This window comes from Cucumis melo, chromosome 1, assembly GCF_025177605.1.
Source record: "Cucumis melo cultivar AY chromosome 1, USDA_Cmelo_AY_1.0, whole genome shotgun sequence".
In the NCBI taxonomy this organism is placed as follows: domain Eukaryota; kingdom Viridiplantae; phylum Streptophyta; class Magnoliopsida; order Cucurbitales; family Cucurbitaceae; genus Cucumis; species Cucumis melo.
Window position 1 is genome coordinate 14126901 of NC_066857.1, and position 9928 is coordinate 14136828.

Below are 9928 nucleotides of genomic sequence, written 5' to 3' on the forward strand. Positions count from 1 at the left end.
TATGACACTTATTAACTATCATCATTTCACTTTCCATGACCTTAATTACAGCGTAGTAACAACTATTGCTCAATTGATACTGATTATTTTTGAATACTGATCATTTTCTAAATTAATGAATGAAAAGGTCTATAAACAGAATTCAGTTTCTTTAAAGCAGATCTTACATGACCATCATTGTCTTTTAAAGCATTAAGAAACTGCAAAGCGAACCCCAACAATGATAAGAATAATGTAAACCGAATATAGACATTGTTCTTTATACTCCCATCTTAAGTATTGACACAAAATAAATTGATTCATTGGATGACTTAACGTGTGGCGTGGTGAATAGCTTAGTATGATATCGTACATTTGAAACTTTCAACAGTAAACTACTACAGGTACAAAAGTTATATACATATACGATCATTTATACCTTAGACTGCCATATGATGTAATGTTTCGAAAGCTTGCAAGCGAACAGAAACTGAATCATCATTCAGCATATCGATCAATAAGCTTAAGGCCTCACCACTAAATTTAGTTGATAGAATGATGAAATTAAATAAAGCATCACATTCAGACAATGACAATACAAAACGAAGACTAATTCACAGTTAGCATGAGCATGCCTAATTTACTTGCTTTAAATTAATGTTATTGAACTTTCACACTAAATAAGTTTGTAGTGGTGATTTCACTTATTTATTTATTTTTATTGAGGGAGGAGGGAGGTCGTTTAAAGATGCATAGCTACCTTAAGATTATATAAAAAAGGTAATAGAACTCACATGAATTTCAACGATTTCCTTGTAGAAAGTTCATTTGTTAGTACTCTGCCTCTCTGTTGTTTACTATAATGGCACAACTGGAGGAGAAAGACTCGGAAAATGGAAGAGATGATTATACGGAAGATGGAACTGTGAGTCTCAAAGGTTTACCTGTCTTAAGATCAAAGACTGGGAGATGGGGAGCCTGTTCCTTCCTTGTTGCTATGTACACTATCAACACCAAAATTCAAGTTCAAAGTTTGCATCACTTCACCGAAAATATGGAATTTGACTTTCTCATTTGAAAGAATCAAATCTTCTCTGTCCCTATCTTGTACGTAAGATCAATACAAGAGAAGGCACATAATTTATAGTTCACATAATGAAATAAAATAAAATTATGCTGGCCTCATGATGATAAGTCAAAAAAGTAGCCAGTCCTCCATTATAAACAACACAAGTAGAATCAAAATAGCAAGAAGAAACACTAAAGATACCTCTTCATCAACGTAAACCAGTAAAAGATACCAATTCACCATGCTGAAAACAGTGATAGCATTTAATCAACTTATACCTCAACGCTTGTGGTGTAAAGACCGCCAGCAAACTTCTCCATCTCACTCTTCTTGCCCTTGATAACAGGAATCGCCAGGTATTCTTCATATATCCGTCTATACAATTCCAATATCTCAAGAACCTAAAACAAAACAACCTATAAATAATGTCCACAGACTACAATTACACAAAGAACCGCATGTTTTCACAAAATTGAAGGGTATTCTAGTAGTCTCACTTGTAGGGCGAATTGCAATGGGCACTTCCAAGTCAGACTCCCCAGATTTTGTCACCCAAGCAACCTTCAAATAAATGCCAAGTTTAAAATTGTCAGTACTAAACCAGAATGGCACCTTTATCAACATAAAAATTAAAAATGAATGAACGGAACATAAGAAATGAAAAGACTTCTTAGAAACAAAAATAAGAATAAAAGAAAGATTACTCATCATTACATAAATTCTTAATGAACTGCTAAAAGGGGGAAGAGGGCGGGTCTTCAAAATCTTATAAAATGGTACATATAAAGCAATGAAAGTTCATCGCTTGAGCTAAAGCAACTGAACATTCTAAACATAACGAAGATTGAGATGACATTCATAAGCCAAAGACAATGACAACTATACTATCACTTTACTAGTATATTGTGCCAACAACAAAGATGTAAGCATATCAAAGTTCATCATATAAATAATCATATCTCATACATAAATAATAAATTATAATTAAAACAAACAAACAAACAAAAAGATAATAAGCATTTTAAATTCAAATGGAAAGTTTCTCTATTATTGCTTATATATAAAACATTACCTCAAGAGCAAAACCTTCAATATGATCTTTCTCTCTTTGTAAGACACCAGGAGATACAAAAAGTGGAAAATAATAGTTCTTGATTTTTATTTTCTTGATTTTATTTTATTTTATTTTATTTTATAATTTACAGTTCACATAATTTCAACACGAGAGGTAGGCCACAAAATCATCTATTCAACTTCATAATTTGTAGGGCGTCTGAGAAGTGTTATATAACATCTCTAATAATAAGCTAACACACCTTGCAAGTAAATGTAATCAACAGGACAGAAGTATACAAGACAAAGAAACGATAATATACATCCCTACATTTAGTCATTTAAACGATAAAAAGGAAAAGGATTGAACGAAGACATGTACACCAGAATGTCACCCTTCGCTTTCTTTTCAGCTTCTTCTTCACTTTGGCCCACAACAGAGAGAGGCAGTATGCTGCAAATCGTTCGGAATAAACAAGGTTATAATGTTCTTAGCAAAATACAGTAATAGAAGCATGTGCAACAGAATATAATGCATATTTAGAGATCTAATAATAGATCAACTAGCAAATAACTAGACTCAAAAAGTTACAGAAAACATGGACGTAGTGATTTCCATTATATCTTGCTCTTTCCCTCTTTAACTCTCTGAACATAAGGATTTTCATAAAATCCCCTAGATTTATGCATGCATTTTAAAGTAAAAATTTTAATAGTCCTTTGGCTTTATGGATTTTTTTTATTGTATTAACTATTATCCTCACCCCCCCCCCCCAACACTACTACAAATATGGGTTTTAACGATGCAAGTTTTGCGTCATAAAGACTTTCAATGACACAATTTTCGCGTCATTGAAGCCACTGTCAAGAAAGACTATTTAACAACACTTTGAAAAATGTGTTATTAAATATGCTTAGATGACACCAAAATTGTGTCATTAATACCTTTACCTTGACGCAATAAATATGACACCGTTATCTATAACTCGACACCAATATGTTGTCATCAATACCCTTATATTGACGCAAATCATCTGTCACCGTTATCTATACCTTGACACTAATATATTGTCATTAATACTCTTAGATTGACGTTTTAAATATGTCATCGTTATCTATTACTCGACACAAATTTATTGTCATTAATAACCTTATATTGACTCTTTAAATATGTCACAGTTATCTATACCTTGACACAAATATATTGTCATTAATACCCTTACATTGACACTTTAAATGTGTCACCGTAATCTGTCACTTGACACAAATATATTGTCATTAATACTATTACATTGATAATTTAAATGTGTCACCGTTATCTATCACTCGACACCAATATATTGTCATTAATACTCTTATAACGACGCTTTAAGTGTGTCACCTTTCAATATAACTCGATACTAATATATTGTCGTATTTCGTTACACAAAATTGTTGTCAAGAAATGTGCTTTAACGGCACTATTTATGTTTAATAAAGGCTTATATGTCGACACATGTTTGGTCTCGTTATTCTTCATTTTCGCAACACATATTTTTCTGTCATATATTTCTTCTTTCAAAAAAATGAAATACTAAATTTCAGCATTACCCACATATGTTTGGAAAGATATTTATATTGATAATAAAAAAATATAACTTACATTATCGGTAAAGATTTTACAATAATCTAAAAAATAAATTTACTGTAATATTACATGTATGTGTGACTTAATCTAATCAAACTGACGCATAAATGAGAACTTGATCGATACATTGGTCCATGGATTCTTCAACTACCTACGAATTTGAAGAAAATGAACCTTAGCCAACATTCATTACGGAAAATGCATAAACATAAGCATAAACATTAAGTACATGTCAAACAAAAATCACCTTTTTTAATAAGCAGACCAATAAAATTTTCAAAATAAGCGTCCAAAGTTCATACAACCAAGATTTTTAATAAAAGACCCATAAAGAATGCAAAAGATTAGAAAAAAAACACCGACTACATAAGCATAGGCATAAGCATTGTATATAAATGTTGCAAATGTAAATTTTGATTCAATCTTTACAGATCAAGCAATGTTCTAGTTTGCATCAAGTTGAAACTTAGCATAAACTTACCCTTAGCCCCCCTCCTCCAAAGTAAATACAAAACAACATGATTCCTATAACATATGTCTAAGCGGATTGAAAAAATAACTTTTCAATGACTACCATAACTGCAGAATAATTAACACAACAAAGTATCAAGTTCCTAAGTACGTGTCAACATGATTCCTAAAACATATGTCTAAGCGGATCTCACAAAATAGATTTTCAATGGCTACCACAGCAGGATAGTCAAAACAACATTTCTAAGTACACGTTAACATGATTCCTAAAATAAAATAGTTAAGTTACGTTACAAAACATAAAGCAAGTTTACCTCTTTCTTTTACTAAATCTCCACCCCTATATCTTGATTACCCTCCACAGAGGCTTCTTCTTTCTTGCAAGTTCGGAAGCCCTAATAATGAATAGCAAACTACGTAAGTTATACAATTATTGTTTCATATGCAATATATTAACTTATTATTTGATTCCTAACGGAGTTCATAATAAATTAAACATCATTTTCAAGTTATTCCAAGAACAAAAGTTGCAACCAATGTTATGAGAAAACAACAAACAATGTAACAAATAACAAACACTTTAAAATTTTACATACTCCAAAAATCCAAATAATATATAAAATCCAGTTGCAAAAAGTTTGTTTCAAAATTTTCTTACCATGAATATTGGGAAGTGTTGCTATCAAAGATCTCTTGTAGTGCCTCTTCTATCAAATTCAACCCAAAAAATCGAGTAGACAATATATTGATCTAAATAATTTTTGTTTTTTCCTGGGAACCATAAAACAAGAAAACATCATCATTGACATTCAACATATAAGCAAATCTTTAATGGCTTAAATTGAGAAGTCCTAGTTTTGTATTTTATTCTCTTATAGTTTTTAATTTAGTCTATCACTATTCGTAAATGTTAAAATTAGATGATAATGAAACTTACATAGCATGATACTTCATAGATTGGCAGAAGTTTGAAAAAGCAAAAAAAGTCATCTAAGTGAGGAAAAATGATTTTTTTTTTTACTAATTGAAAAATGTAATATACTAGTTGCAAGCCAAAAACCATAAAATCCATAAATGAACATTATTCCTTTCCGTCTCAAATTTTTATATCCATATGGCAAAAATAAATGAATTTTTCATACATTTTGCAATTATAGAAATTGAAAAATAAATAAATAAATAAATAAATAAATAAATAAATAAATAAATAAATAATAATAATAATAATAATAATAATAATAATAATAATAATAATAATAATAATAATAATAATAATAATAATAATAATAATAATAATAATAATAATAATAATAATAATAATAATAATAATAATAATAATAATAATAATAATAATAATAATAATAATAATAATAATAATAATAATAATAATAATAATAATAATAATAATAATAATAATAATAATAATAATAATAATAATAATAATAATAATAATAATAATAATAATAATAATAATAATAATAATAATAATAATAATAATAATAATAATAATAATAATAATAATAATAATAATAATAATAATAATAATAATAATAATAATAATAATAATAATAATAATAATAATAATAATAATAATAATAATAATAATAATAATAATAATAATAATAATAATAATAATAATAATAATAATAATAATAATAATAATAATAATAATAATAATAATAATAATAATAATAATAATAATAATAATAATAATAATAATAATAATAGCAAAACAATGTGAAATATGACAAATATAGGTTGGGAAATAATAAAGGTTGACAAATGATTTGGCAAATAATATAGTTGACGAAATAATATAATAGACAGGTTGAGAAATACTATATTGGAAATAATATACAGATAGAGAATAAATATATTGGAAATAATATAAAATAATATATTGGATATAATATAAAATAATATATCGGATATAATATAAAATAATATATCTAATATAATATACAAGTTGAGAAATAATATGAAATAAATATCAAACCTAACAAACTATTATGTGATTCTGTCTTTTTTGACAATAGTCAAATTAAATCAATTGGCTTAAACAAGTCTAATCAATTGACAATAGCCAAATTAAATCAATTGGCTTAAACATAACAAATTTAAAGAATATAGAATAAAATGACCTAAATCTAACAAATTTGAATCAATTGGCCTAAATCGATTAAATTTGAAGCAACCATAAATTCAATTGACCTAAATCTAACAAAATTATAAGCTCAAATAACCTAAATCTAACAAATTCGAAGCACATTGAATTAATTGACCTAAAAACCAATAAATTCAATTGACCTAAATTTGAACTAACAATAAAAGCACACTAAACCTAATTGGCCTAACCCTAACAAAATTAAAGTCCCCTTAAAATTAATTAACGAAATTACAACAAATTTTTTTTTTTTGAAAAACTACATCCTTATAATTGATCACACTCTCAGAAGGGAAAGGAAAGGGAGGAAATTAAAAAAAAAAACATTTGAAGACCAATTTGACAGAATAGTTTTATTTTTTTTCAACCCTAAAAAGGGAAGGGAAAGAGAAAAAATTAAAAAAAAAATACCTTTGACAGAATAGTTTCCTTAGCTTTTTTCGACCCTTCTAATTGATCTCAAACGTACCCTCCAAAAAAAAAAAATCCTCTTTTTTTTTATAGTGGAGAAGGTGGAGTGAGAGAAAATTGGGTTAATTGAGGGAAAATAGAGAGGAGAGTGGAGAAGGTGCGTGTGGAGAGAAAATTGGGTGAGTTGAGGGAAAATAGGGAAGATAGTGGAGAAGGTGGGAGAGGGAGAGAAAATTAGATGAGTCGAGGAAAAATAGGGAAGAGACTCATATTCATTTTTTTATTTTTGTTTTTAAAAGAAAAAGTTAAATTCAAATTCAAATCCAACTTTGAAAATAAAATAAAAATAAAGTAAAATAAATAAAATAAAATAATAAATAAAGGACAAAATGTTATATCTACAAAATAATGTTCTTAGAAGATTACCCCTCCATTGGATCAAAAAATATTTCTTGTAGACAAAGATAATCAATTGAATTTTGCACTTTAATTTTCTATACAAAATGTATATTGCATATAAATTAAACAATCAAGAGTAAATTAAAAGATTGTTTCATAGAGATCACATGAAATTGACTTCGTTCTTGAACAAAAATTAAAGAATCAAGATGCTAAATTAGAAGAAAAATGGAAGAAACTCTCAAATAAATTGAATGCCCATGATCCTCTTACCCCTTAGAAGATTACCCCTCTATTGGAATAAAAGATTGATGGAATATTTTTTAGAGAAAAAATGATAGAATGAGATGGGAGAGTTCTGGAAAAATGATATTTAAAGAGAATTTGGGTGAAAATTGAAGTTGGATTTATGAATGGATCAAATATAACTGAAAATTGATTAAGATTTACAGAAAAATGAGTTATATATAGAAAAGAAATGAAAATAACCGCTTCATGGGTTTCGAACTCATACCAGGCGTGCGCTCAATTTGACAGAAAGGAGAAAATTTTCGGAAAGTTGTTATATATTTACAAGATTGTCATTGAAAATATGTGAGAAAAAAAATGATTTGTAGGCTATGAGATTCGAATACACCACATCAAAGACGCTCGCGTGAGGAGAAGACGACACGTGACATGCGTAGATTAGCTGAAGGGTGGAAAAGGTGTAGGCGTGAAGTCTTTCGAAAATAGGGAATAAAGGAATACGCTCGGCTGAGATTCGAACTCACGACCTTGAATGTCAATGATTTGTTGATAATTAATGACGTTTTAAATGTGTCAAGAAAAATTAAATTGTGTCAATAAATAATTTTTAACGACACAATTGTACCTCACCCCATCTTTTTTATTTTCAACGACACAATACCTTGATTAGTAGTGTCATTAAAACCCATTTTTCTAGTAGCCGGGGGAGAAGAGAAATCGGAGCAGCCAAGATTCTTCGATGGTAGTCTCTTAGATTGGTGGGTTCGACAGCAGTCTCTTAGATAATGTTTGCTTGTTCGACGTTGTGAGATTAGTGGGTTTGACGACAGTCTCTTAGATTTGGAGATGAGTGACGTTGTTTCCCATTTTTTGGTAGGGAGAGAGAGAAAAGATTGAGGAAATTGTAAAACTCTTTTTGAATGTCGCGCGAAGAGGGAATTGAAATTTTTTTAATTTTTGGTTTTCTTTATTTTAAATTTTATTTAATGACACAAAGAATTTGTCGTTAATTAACGACACTTTAAATGTGTCAAGAAAAAATAAATTGTGACAATAGAATTGTGTTAAGAAATAGTGTGTCACTTCTATTTTCAACGACACATTTTACTCCTACCCTACCCTTTTTTATTTTTAACGACACAATGCTTTGATTTGTAGTGTCGTTAAAACCCAAATTTGTACTAGTGTCCAAAAAAAAGAGAGAAAACTTTACTTTTCTAGTAAGATCAAAATATTATATTCTTCAATATGTGCAGCAGCCGACTTATGCGCTGTAAATTTAATGTTATGGACATATTATTTTCCTCAAGCAGGAATGTAAATGGATATATAACACTCAATTTTCATTTGAAATACATACATATATTACTGGAAAATTCTATTAATAGATAACAATTTCTTACCAGAATACAGCAGAAGGCGCAAAATTGTAGTCTGGTTTGGTAGGTTCACCACAAAAAACAGTGTTCTGCAAAAAAAAAAAAAAAAAACATATATAGGGTTGATGTGGCATCATAATTAACAGGACTAATATTGAAAATATCCATCAGAAAGGAGTAGTGGTTTAATAGATGAATATCGAAAGAAAATATTAGAATACATATAGCAAAGTACGATCCCTCCATTAGAGCCACAGGTGTAAGATTCATTCGATTAGTAACATCTCCAATAGCCCATATACTAGGTACAGTCGTTTGTGAATAATCATCAACCTGGACAAAAGAAACACATCTTTGTAACTTCCTATACCTCCAAGAACAGAAACAAGCCAAAGACATGCACAAATTTGTTGTTACAAAAGCTCAAGTTATGGGAATTGAGCCTTTAAGCAAAAGCATAACACCGCATATTTCAAACTTCAGAACCAGTAAAAGAATTTCAACAAAATGGCACATAATTCAACCAAAAGACTCGTGAATACCCAAGTAAACCACCAAAGAAATATTCAACCCTTCAAACATAAATTTAGTCCTGAGGATACAAAGAAAGTGTTATGACAAAACAAGTTTCATAGCTTTTTACATATACAAGTAAGGTACATAAAGCAATGACTGACTACCACCAAGTTCAGGGGAATTTTAACAAAAGATAATCAACTTACGGGATGCCGAAAACCACAGGCTGCATTTAGGCAGTTTCCCGCCAGCCAGTAGTAATAATCTCTAGGGTTCAGCCTAACAATCTCGCTGTGCCGATACTCACAATCAAAACCCTGAAAAAAATAGTCGTTATTACTTACCCAGAAGAAACCCAATGCAATATGCAAAATATAAACAAGAAACGAAAAAAGAAAGATCAAGAACTCACCGACGACGATCCTTCAAACGGTGTGTGGGGGACTCGACAGACGTCGAAGACAACGATAGCGGGTTACACTGTGAATGTGGTTTGGAGAGGTTGAAACTTTGAGAAATTAGGGCGTGAGGTTTAGAAATTGAACGTCGTCGACGGCCTGAGTGACAGGCCGAGATGAGAGGGGGAGCTAAAGAGATGCTAGAGGCAGCAT